Source organism: Panthera pardus, unplaced genomic scaffold (assembly GCF_024362965.1).
Source record: "Panthera pardus isolate Hobbes unplaced genomic scaffold, ASM2436296v1 HiC_scaffold_16, whole genome shotgun sequence".
Lineage (NCBI taxonomy): Eukaryota > Metazoa > Chordata > Mammalia > Carnivora > Felidae > Panthera > Panthera pardus.
Window position 1 is genome coordinate 156,708,304 of NW_026526721.1, and position 11,193 is coordinate 156,719,496.

The following is an 11,193-nucleotide window of genomic DNA, read 5'->3' on the forward strand; positions in this document are numbered from 1 at the left end:
AGAAAAGTATTACATTTCCTTTCATATATGACTTCTTGTTTTCCCTGGACTTAAGAACTGGCCTTTTTTCCATTCGCACAATTTCAGGTCACCACCAATTCTCCCCACAAACTCTCCAGAACAGATGTAAGACCCTCCTCCGTGTATTCCAACATGTCGGTTCCACCTGTATTTTGGAGATGTCCTCCCTGGAGCCGTCCTTCCTCCTGTTCCAGTCTGGGCTGGTGGCTCCCCGTCCTTGCTTCCCAGTGGTGATCCTAGGGCTCCACTCATGGAGCCCTGAATTCCCTCTGCCTTTCGTCTGTGTCGCATCCATTTTTCAGATCCTGTGCCTTCCTTTCCCTTTGTTAATTCCCTTTCGTGGTGTATTTGTACGATCATTCAGAGACTGCCCTTGGTTGTCTGACCGGGTACGAACCTCCTTCTGACGTACTGTCAGGTCAGGACTAGCCTGATGCTACGTCACAGTGTCTGGTCATTCACCTTCCTTCACCTCACCAGGTAGGCATTCTGTCATCTCACATCATCACAAGAAGAAGAAGAAGGGTGAGTACGGTACAGTAAGATATTTTGAGAGAGAGACCGAGAGAGACCACATCCACGTAACTTTTATTACAATAGATTGTTGTAATTGTTCTATTTTATTAGTTTTGTTGTTAATCTCTTACTGTGCCTACTTTATAAATTACGCCTTATCATAGGGATGCACGTGTAGGAAGAAAACACAGCACGTATGGGGTTTGGCACTAGTCACAATTTCGGGCATCCACTGGGGGTCTTGGAATGTATCCCCCGTGGATAGGGGGGACTACCATATAGAGTTCTAGACCAGAAATATGCTTTCTTCAGCATTTTGAAAGTCTTGTTGCCCTGTCTTCTAGATTCCAACGTTGCCGAGAAAGTTGATGCTCCTCTGACCCCTAGCCCGGTGCAAGTGACCCCTAATCTGTTCTTCTTGCCCCTTCTCTCCCAGAGCACTTTTTAAGAATCTGCTCTTAACTCCTGAAATATTTAAATTTCATGCAAATGTGCTTTAGGTGGGTCCTTCTCCCCTTCTAAAAAAATCCAGTGTGCTGGGCCCTTATTCTGGGCCTGTTTGGTGTGAAAAATCATATTCTTTAGTTTTGGGATATTTTAAAATATTGTTTCCTCTGATCACTTTCCCTCCATTTGTTGTTGTTGCTGTTGTTCTCCATAGAATACCTTTTGTTTTCTATCGGATGTCTTATGTTACCTAGTGCTCTTCATCACACTTTCTGAGAGATGATCTTGGCTTTAGCCCCGTCCTCTTAATTTCATCTTATTTGTTGTGTACTGTTTTCCAATCCCCCTACTGTCTTCTCAATATTCTCGCCTCATGGGTGCCATGACTTCTCTCCCCTCAAGGGTGGAGCATGACCTCTGTTTACTCCATTCTTTTTCTTCTCATCTATTTTGATGTCTGCTTTCTATGTTGAGGGGTTTTCCTGTGATCTTTGTCTCCCTTTATGCTAGGACAGTGGCCTCAAAGGTTGGCTGGAAACTCTTCAAGTGGGAAAGGGCTGGCCAGCCGTGGCTTCACTAAGGACCATCAGGCAGCAGCCCTGCTGTTCGTTTAGAAGCTTCTCTCAAAGTCAACATTTTTGTCTTTTCTCTGGTTCCTGGCTGGAGAATGGGTGCCGGCAACCAGCACTCTGGGAACCTAGTTGGGAAAGAGGACCGAAGCAGGGGTAAGATCACAATTTCACTTCCTCTCATTTCCGTGCAGCCCTCACCTCCTCCCCAGCCGCGCCTGGCATCTCCAAACCTGGAGCTGCCCTGGGTCTCTTTCTCCAGAGGGAAAACTCCAGGCGCTCTGCTGGGATGGGGAAGGGCAGGGACTTGACTGCCCTTCAGACAGACTTATGGGTTCTCTTCCTCAGCCTTTCCACTTACCCTGACTTTCAGAGATACCTGGCCCTTGGATTCCCGAGTTTTTCTAGGTGTCTGCGGCACGAACGGGCATGTTGCTTGTTGGCAACCCCATGTGCAAGCTTTTAACCGCAGAGAAAGCTGAGCACTAATTAGGGTTTCCTCCTCTTAGTCCTGTTGCATTATGTTCTCTTTATTGTTCGAATACGAGTCCTGGGACGTGGTCTCCGTGCATCATCTCTCAGATCCCGTCCTCACCATCCTGTGAGGTAAATACTACTATGAACCCTACTCGAAGAGGGGAATGCAGCCTTCGAGGGAGTAGGTATCCATTCGGGCGCAGAGCGGTGGCGTGGACTCAGGCCTTCCAACCCCAGAGCCCTTGCCCTGAGCCACCATATTGGGCAGCCAGAAGCAGAAGGTGGGGCACAAGGTGTGAGAGCAGGGTGACCCCGTTACCGGGACCCAGCTCCTTCCAATCACCGCATGACAGGCCAGTAAGTCGAGAGGCAAGATGCTGAGACAAGGAAAGCGACTTTGGCCAGAAAGCCGGCAAGCCCAGGAGATGGCAGACTGTTGTCCCAGTGATCCGTCTCCCCGAGCATCAGGCTGCACTTCCTTTATGTTAGGGCAGGGGGACAGGGGTGGAGTCAAAAGTGACTGACATCTGTAGACAACCCAGGAAGGCGGTGTAAACTCTCTGTCCTTGGTCAGTTGAGCTCTGTGTACGGGAATCTGGTCATATCATTCCTGTAAATCATGCCATGGCGTAGTCATTTCTGTCCGTACTTCCTTCTCTCCTCGGGTGAGGTGGGTTTCGGGGGAAAGGTGATTTCTGCAAATCTTAGCTGTAGCGTGCCTACGTGCAGGGCTAAGCAGGAGTTTCTAAGCCACAGGTGACAGCAGCAAGAGAAATGGGGGCAATATGGAGTCAGACACGCTAAGTTTCTCCCTATCACCATCCCCGAAACTCCTCTGAATGTCTGCCATGGGCTTAAGTCTTCCACGGAGGCTAGTGGTGAAAATCTGTTACACAGGAGCTTTCGCCTCCGGGGGAGAGCTGCGGCTGGTGAAGGCAGCGAACTTTGTGTCCAGAACGGGTACTTCACAAGGTGTCTGGGTTTAAAAACGATTTGGAAAAGGAAGTGTTCTGAGATCAGTGTTTTTCAAACATTCTTATAATCAAATACCATTATAATCATCTGAGAGGCTTGAAAAATCCTCGGGGTCCCCCCTCCCCCAAGCAATGAAATCGGAATCTCTGGATGTGGGACTCAGGACTATAGTGCGTGAAGCTCTCCAGGGATGCCCATGTGCAGCCAGTTTAGAACCAGTGCTGTAGACCAGCGCTTTGCAAACTGTCAAGTGCCCCTGAATCACTGGGGATCTTGTTAAAGAGCAGATTCTGCATCACGAGGTCTATCCAGCTCCCACGTGACGCTGCTGGCCCTGGGACCACGTTGCATGTATTGGGGACGTTGATGACACGGAGCAGGTACAACAGTAGGAAAAACTAGCCTGGGAGGCAGCACCTAAAGCTGGCGTTAAAGTATGAATTTCAACCTCATGGTTAACTTCTTTTCCACAATGACTATAAAAATGTATGCACTGCAGAAAGGGATGTGAATTCCGTAACAGTTCTAAACCATGTAAGGAGAATATTAATTAGCAAAGGCTTTCATGCGTCTAGAAAGTATAGATGTTACTGAAGATGTCATAAAGGAGGGGGGCGGTTTACATGTCCTGTTAGGTTTATGACCCAAACAGCCAGTTGAGCATCCAGGTCTCCCGGATCTCAGAACACCCCGGGGCCACCACACCTCTCCGGTGGTGGCTTCGCATCGGCGCAACTGCTCCAGCAGCTTTCCTGCGGAGTCTCCTTCAAGAGCAACACAAAAATCCCTCCCCTTGAATGAAAAAGAATAACCTTCTCTCTCCCTTGAAAGCACCTACCTGAATGCTCCAAACACAGATGTTCCCAAAGACAGTAGTTTCTTAGAGGAATTTCAATACGTTAAATATTCCTACTTTCTTAGACCATGACAAGGCAGACATCTAGGTTTACAAAATAATTATGTTTCTGTGCATTTGTATAGGATGATTAAAGAATTCCAAATGTACCCCAAGGGGTCCAAGCATTCAGGGAATTTCTGCAGTGCTAAAGTGACCTTTAGTACCTCCTTCCTCCCACCCCCACCTGGCCTCTCATATTGTCTCTGCTTTTCTCCACCGGCAGACGTGGGGATCACATATCAAAGAGAAAGAATAGTTCAAGAGGAAATCTGTACTGTCCTTATTTTATAAATTGGGTTTAATAATTCATCTAAAAGAGAATTTTTAGCAACAAGGTTTGCATATAAAAAGGGAACATGCCTTCCCTAAATAGGTATCTGTTACTCTTGCTGCAATGCTGAGTGGGGAGAAAAAAGGCCAGTTAGGTCCAAGTGCCTCTTTCAGATTCTCTAAGGACATCGTGGTCTCCAGCCCGTTAGGCAAAAGTGATTTGAGAGCAAGCTTTGCAAGGAAAGGAATTTAAACCACACCCTAAAAGCCTCCTCTTTGTCGCTGCAGAAATCCACCTAGAGGTCATTGCAACAAACACGTATATTCCAAAAAACGTCTGCGGACTGCAGGTCTGTTCATTTCCTGGTCCTAAAACGCCACCTGCCCAGACCCCCATATTGCCTCAAATACCAAACCCACGGCGTCTTGTAAGTCAGACGGTGTCGGACTTGAGGGTCTGCAGGTCTCCACGCGCCCACACAAAGCTGTTCGGAATGTCAAGAAAATCAGTCATTCACACAGCTGTGCTGCTCATGCGTGACAAGCTGACTTAAAATATTTGTCACTCCAACTTGCTGATGGGGAGGAGGGGGAGTCGGTAGAATGAAAGGGGAGGAAAACGAACAGAAACCTCTAATTGCCCGGGTTTGCTGCCTTGAATATTTCTGCAGGTAGCTCTGAGGCAGGCGGCGGCACGGTCCGCGTTTTCAGACCTGACAATGGGTAAGTTGCCAGGGAGCCAAGGCCCCGCAAAAGAAGTCAATAATACTTCCCTTTTCAGTTTATAGACAGCATCTGTCTCCTCACCTTAGAAAAAAATTGTTGGAGAAGTAACTTTCCTAATTTCTTTCTCTAAAAGTCCCTATTTAACCATATCCTCTGCAGAGTCCCATTCAGTCAGGGGAGCGTCCGAATAAACCAAATTTGCCAAATGTTTAAAAAATTTGTAACAATATAGTCTTTCTCTTGAAACCCCGCACAGTCCAACATTACATAGGTATTTTTTCTTTAAGTGTGTCCTTTGTTTAACAGAGTCTCTTGAACAATGACCCAGAATGAGGCGGGGGGGGGGGGGGGGGGTGGGGGTGGGGGGGGGGTGGGCGGGGAATGGACACATTCATTCTACCTAGAGGTGTGTGGACTGAGTATGTGACCCCTTTAAAACCGTGATATTCTTTGACCTGGCAACTCCATTGCTAGCCATGTGTCCTAAGGGAATAGTCAAGGTGTGTCAAAGATTACTGCGTTCTGATGTTCACTATTTATAATAGCAAAACTAAATGTTAAAAAAACAAGGCTAGCAATTAAATTATGGCAAAATCGTATAATGAAATAGTCATTAAAAAGAGGTGTAGGAGAATATCTGGCAGGGAAATGTTCATTGACGTATTGTTAAATTTAAAAGGGTGTAAGACAGAATGTACATTATACTGTTTTAAATTTTTTAATATAGCCATTTTAATTTATTATAATATATATGCATAGAAAAATGACTGGAAGGATTTTTTCAACAATCTATGGTATAGGGGGCGCTGAGATTTTGTGCTCTCCTACATTTTCCTGATAGGAATCAAGAATCAAACGTGTTAAACTATATGTAATGTTACAGTTAGAATAAAAGATGCTACCAGTAGGTTTAAAATGACGGTGACCTTTATTAGATAAGGCGTTGAGAGATCCCACTTTGCCAAGCCACAGTCAGTTACTCTGACGCCTTCTGCGCCTTCGTGAGCGGCCTCTGGGTTTCGGATGAACCGAAATGGTGTTTGACCTGGAGGGACGTGAAACGGGTCCATGACTCTACGACTCTCCAACAGGAGACCAAGGGCGCCGGCCTTTAAGAAATAAGGAGCGGCCGGCAAGATGGAGATTCCGAAGCCACGCTGAGCTCAACAGCTCTGCGGCTCAACCTCTCAGTGCCTCGCTTCCCCCTCCGGAACCCGAGAGGGACACCGGCACCTCCTTTCCCGGGTGGTCACTGACGATAACCTGGGTGAATCCGAGGGAAGGGTGAGAGCGGTGCCCGGGCACAGAGTAAGCGCTCAGCGAACGTCGGCGGAGAACCGCGCCTCGGGTCCGGCCGAAGCGCCCGGAAACCCCCCGCGCGCCTCGCGGGCCACGGCGCCCAAACCCCGGCGACGGCCACCGCGCTCGCACCCAAACGGCCGCCGGGGGCCCCGTTTCCAGCGGAAACAATGCGCGCGCGCACGCACGCGCCCGCCCCCCGAGCGCGCGCCCCCGCCCCCGCCCCGCGCGCGTGCGCGCAGCCGCGGCGCGTCCGGCCCCCGCCGCCAGCCCCGCGGACCTGCGCCGGCTTCTAAGTATTTCTTGCTGTCACCAGAGCCTCGGCAGCCGGCGGAAGGCAAAGGAAAAGTAAATGAACTGTAAAGAAATAACACAGACCTTTCCGCATTCTGCCGCCTAAAACCGCCTCTCGATCCCCGAGCGTTCTCTCGGGGTCACCGCCGGGCCCGGTAAAAGCCGGGAAAGAAGGCGGCATAAGAGCGTGGTGGGCAGCGAGCCGGATGGGTAGCGACGGGGGAAGGGGAGACGAGAGCGTCCCCCGGCAAGTGCCCCCCCACCCCAGCCCCGCCGTCCTGCCCCCCCCCCCCCCCCCGCGGGAGGTCCGCTGAGCCAGCCGGTCCCCCGAGGGGCGGTCCCTGCGCGGCCAAGGTCAGGGCGCGGGGCCGGGGCTCGCAGCTGGGGCGACGCACCTGCTCGAGACCTGCCAGAGCAACTGCCTCTAGGGGGCCGACTCCGCTCCCCTGCCCTTCGCGGCACCTCCTGCTCCAACCCCTGCCTCCCCCCACCCCGACCCCCAGCCGCGCAGCAGAGGCAGCCCAGGGGCCCGATCCCTCCCACGTGATTCAAGAGGGCCTTTTTCAAAGAAAACGGAAGCCACCTTTGGGAAGACGTCAATGGCAAACGGATAATCATTTTGTTTTTATGATGGGAACGGCAGGCACAGAAATCTCAAATTTTTCATGTGGGCTGAAGAGCTCTTCAAAGTAGAGAGGAAACTAATCTCTGAAGTTTTCTCTTACATATCCTATGGAATGCGTATTAAAATCCTGAATGCTAAAACTCCATTGGAATTTAGTTACCGTTATCAGATGAATTTGACCAGTTGGACACACTGTGAAGAACCTAAAGTAGGGGCGTCTGGGAGGCTCTGTAGGTGACTTGGGACTCCTGATTTTGACTCAGGTCATGATCTCACCATTAGCGAGTTGGTGAGGGTGTTGAGCCTGCTTGGGATTCTCTCTCTGTTCCTGTCTCTCTGCTCCTCCCCTGCTTGTGCGCGTGCTGTAAATACATAAACAAACAAACTTAAAAAAAAAAAGATAAGAGTAAAATCACCAGGTAATAGTGTTAAAAGCCCACCATCTTTTGGCTGTTGGTCCTGTGTTTGAAATCAATTATTTTTTACCCCTTTTCTTCTCGGTTTTGTTATCTGTACATTATTGTCTTATGGATAGTGTGGTCTCCCTTTGGAGCCGATTTGACCCCACTCTCCTTTTGGCAAAACTTTTATTTGCATTTCCCTTGTGCACCCAACAAGTCTGTGTATTAACAACATGCTTCATTTTTGGCACAACAGCCTCATTAATTATGTCAGCAGAGAGCTGGCATCAGGACTCTTGGTAATTCCTGTCTCCTCTCTGCTGGCATTGTTGCTTCTGAACTACCAACCTACCATCAGCGGGCTTCATTCTCCCTTTGCGCTCCCACCCCACTCCCCACTCCTTTGCTCCAGCCCACCCACCTCCCAGTTCTGCAAAGAACGGAACATGAGGGCTAGGAGAATGAACTCTACTCGTTTTAGTATTCTTTGGCTTAAAAGAGATTTTCTGGGCCTATATCTCAGGTCCTTCTGGACTCATTGACAAGTTTTTGATGATGATGATTTTAACAATGGTTACCATTTATTGAGTGCTTTCTATGTATCCAGTGCTTTAAAGAAAAAAAAAAAAAAGGTAGATTATGTCATTTAATTCCTAAAACAAACGCTAGAGGCAGCTATCATTATTAATACCATTTAACAGAGGAGAAAACTGAGGCTCAGTGAGTTAAGGTCACAGAGCCAGGACCGGCAGGGCCAGGACCGGCAGGGCCAGGGTTGGACTTTGACATATCTGCTTTTGCTGTGCCATGAAGCAGTCCCCTCTCTCACAGCACACAACCACGTTGGCAAAAGGCTAGGGGCTCAAAGGTGTGAAATTTGGAAAATCACTTCAAAAGTTAAACAGCAGGTAATGGGGCCTAAACAAAAGGTCAGGAAAGCCGTCTCTGAGAGTGTTGACGTGGCTAATGCAGCCCAGGACATACCATTGTCAAAAACACAAAACACAAAACTCTGGTTATGTTTTATTTTTAGTTTCTGAAGTTCCCACAGAAGTCTGAGATGGTGGCCAGTAATTTCTCCTTGAAGCCTAACACACCTTACCCAGTGACTGGGTAAGTAGGGCAGGGGTGGTTGTTTTCACAAATGTTACTCCTAATTTTAGTATTATACCATCATTCAGGCCATCATGTCCCCTTTCCAACTGTGTCCGGCATCTTGGTGGATGTCCCAGGTAAAGCTCATCAAGGAATTGCTAGTTCGTTCCCGGAGAGGAACTGCAGTGGCCACCTTATTAAAACTCTGTGGTCGTGAGGAGTTCCTTGAATATGAGGGCTCAGCCATTACTCAAAAACATTTATAAAGGATCGACTTTATACTAGGCACTAAGCCGAGGCACTGCAGACAAATACATGTGGCCTCCATTCTAATTTTACTTAACATTTTACTTAAATAAATCAGAACAGCTGACCAATGGGGTGGGTGGTAAGGTTGAGGGACAGTTCATATCATGTTAGAAAAAGTCAACGGCAGGAAGGAATCAAATGCATTCCCAAGAGAGAAGACCCTAACGATTGGCTTTGTCATCAGTTACCAAAGACAAAGAGGCCGTCTCAAGAATAGATAGGACGGATGCCTTGTCCCTACCACAGGGTGAGGCAAAGGGTTTATCATAAACTACATTATTTTTTAAAGTTACCAAAACTTGATATGCTTGATATGAAAAATTCAAACTCTATAGAAATATAATAACTTGGCATTGACCTCTGCCCTACAGTCTCTCTCTCTAGAGATAACTGTTGTGAACAGTTTAGTGTTGAATCAAAGGACCTAGTGCTTCTTTCTTGAACATGACAGAAAAAAAAAATTCCAAAGAACATGGCCCAAAGGAAAACAGACCACAAAATTTAAGGAGTCTCAGCTTGCTGGGTTATGAGATCCTTCTTTGGGGCGACCCACTTACGCCTTAGCCTTGACTTCTATCTGCGTTGGAAGAAAAGCCTAAGACAGGTAATATTTGCTTGTCACATGGAATCTAGGACTCAGTGGCAGTCGCCAGGCAAGTGACCGTTCCATCCGCTGGATACGGCGTTAACAGGCTCTACTTAGGCGCCACACGTGTCCGTCCGGTTGCTGTCACAGTTAAGCCTCAGACAACACTAACGTCTTTAGGTTAAATTAACTTACCACATCATTAGTGTGCAGAGCCTTGGGGAACAGAACAGACGTGTGTTAAGGAGGAGAAATGGGTTGGTGAATCAGTGCCTGGGCTGGGACATTGCAACAGGGGCTCTGGGCAGCTGACGCTCCGGAGGGAATTTGAAAGGGAAAGAAGGGGCCATGGCCCGAAGGGTGGGCTACGTTCAGGGCATATACTTCACACACTTCATGATTTTTGTCTTGGGCAGACAGTAATCGCTATAGTATAAAGTCAGACTTGGGCTGATTTTGATTAATTTCTATCAGCACAGACTTGTCCAAGGGCTCTACCTCTTTATATCCTGCTCCAGAACCTTGGCCTTGGAGGAATTTAAACAGGCCTTGAAGGCTGAGTAAGGAGTAGCCACACTGCCCTCAGGCCCCCTAATATCCATCGTCCCGCGCATGGCCCATCTTGGAACACTGCTTGGCCCGGCCTCCCTCGTCCGATGTGGCCATGTGACTAGATTCTGCTCCGGGGTGATGAGTGGGAGTGGTGTGGGCAGTTTCTCTGTAGTGTCTTCTGTTCTAGGCCGGCTTCCCCGGAAGTAGATGCTGACAACAAGAGTCCAGCACAAGTTGTTTACTTGAGAAGGTGACTCTAGGAAGCATGAGGAGGGGAGTAGGGGAAGTGTGTCAGTCTGGATTTTCTAAGTAGGTGCCAAGTGGCATTACACATACGAGGATTTTATTAAGGGAAACACGTATGGGAGGGACAGTGGGGTGGGAGCCAGATGAGGCCAGAAGGGCTGGCGGACCAGCCGGCAAAGGTGAGTCTGGCCCGAAGTGAAGAAGAGGAGGAAAGCCTTACACTGCCTGCCAGGCTGAGGAGAGGTAGCAAAGCCGGCATCAGGGGGCCCCAGTTCCCCTGGGAACGACCTGCGTTGGGGGCCTTGTGACAGTCAGCGACTGGAGCGGTCCGCGGGAAGAAGGCCTTGCACGGACACAGCCGGGGGCTTCGTGGCACGGCGGCCAGCCTTGGTAACTGTACCCTTCGGGTTGGAGGCCAGTCCTTGGTGCATCCTGCGGGAAGTGAGGCAGGGAGGGAAGGGACGTTAAGAGCGCACCCGCACCGGGGAGCATCCGGGGCCGCTGAGGCACCACCTGCTGGCATCCTCTGGGGACCGGGTAGGCCCCCACCCGAGGGGCGTACAGCTGAGGGGCAACACGCCCCCACCTGTTGAAACTGCTGACGGGTTTGTCTTTGCTACGGGAGCTGCGCCAGCCTCACAACCAGCACAACCACATGGCACCAAGTGTGGGCACGCGAGAGACACCTTGAGAAAGTGGTTTTGAGGAAGCGTTTCCACTCGCTCCTGCGTGGAATCTTTCCACCAGAGTTGCTAACAAAGTGAACGTACGACTGACTGGGGTTATGCATCCTCTTTCTTCGTGTTCCTCACCTCCTGCCCCCCTCATTTCTGCTGGAGAATTGGAAAAGCGGGAAATGCCCCCCAGAGTGAAGAACACAGCACAGG

The 11,193-nt window shown here is 49.3% G+C and overlaps 2 long non-coding RNA genes across 2 annotated transcripts; one reads left to right on the forward strand and one right to left on the reverse strand.

Annotated features, from left to right (window-relative positions):
- The first annotated feature begins 4,818 nt into the window (after positions 1–4,818).
- On the forward strand, positions 4,819–10,663 carry LOC109248683 (uncharacterized). The gene is made up of 3 exons (XR_002072195.2): positions 4,819–4,896; positions 8,552–8,631; positions 9,307–10,663. It is a non-coding gene; the product is annotated as an uncharacterized LOC109248683 (long non-coding RNA).
- On the reverse strand, positions 5,809–6,717 carry LOC109248684 (uncharacterized). Its single transcript, XR_002072197.2, has 2 exons — positions 6,577–6,717; positions 5,809–5,944 (listed from the first exon to the last, which is right to left on the reverse strand). It is a non-coding gene; the product is annotated as an uncharacterized LOC109248684 (long non-coding RNA).
- Positions 10,664–11,193: the final 530 nt, after the last annotated feature.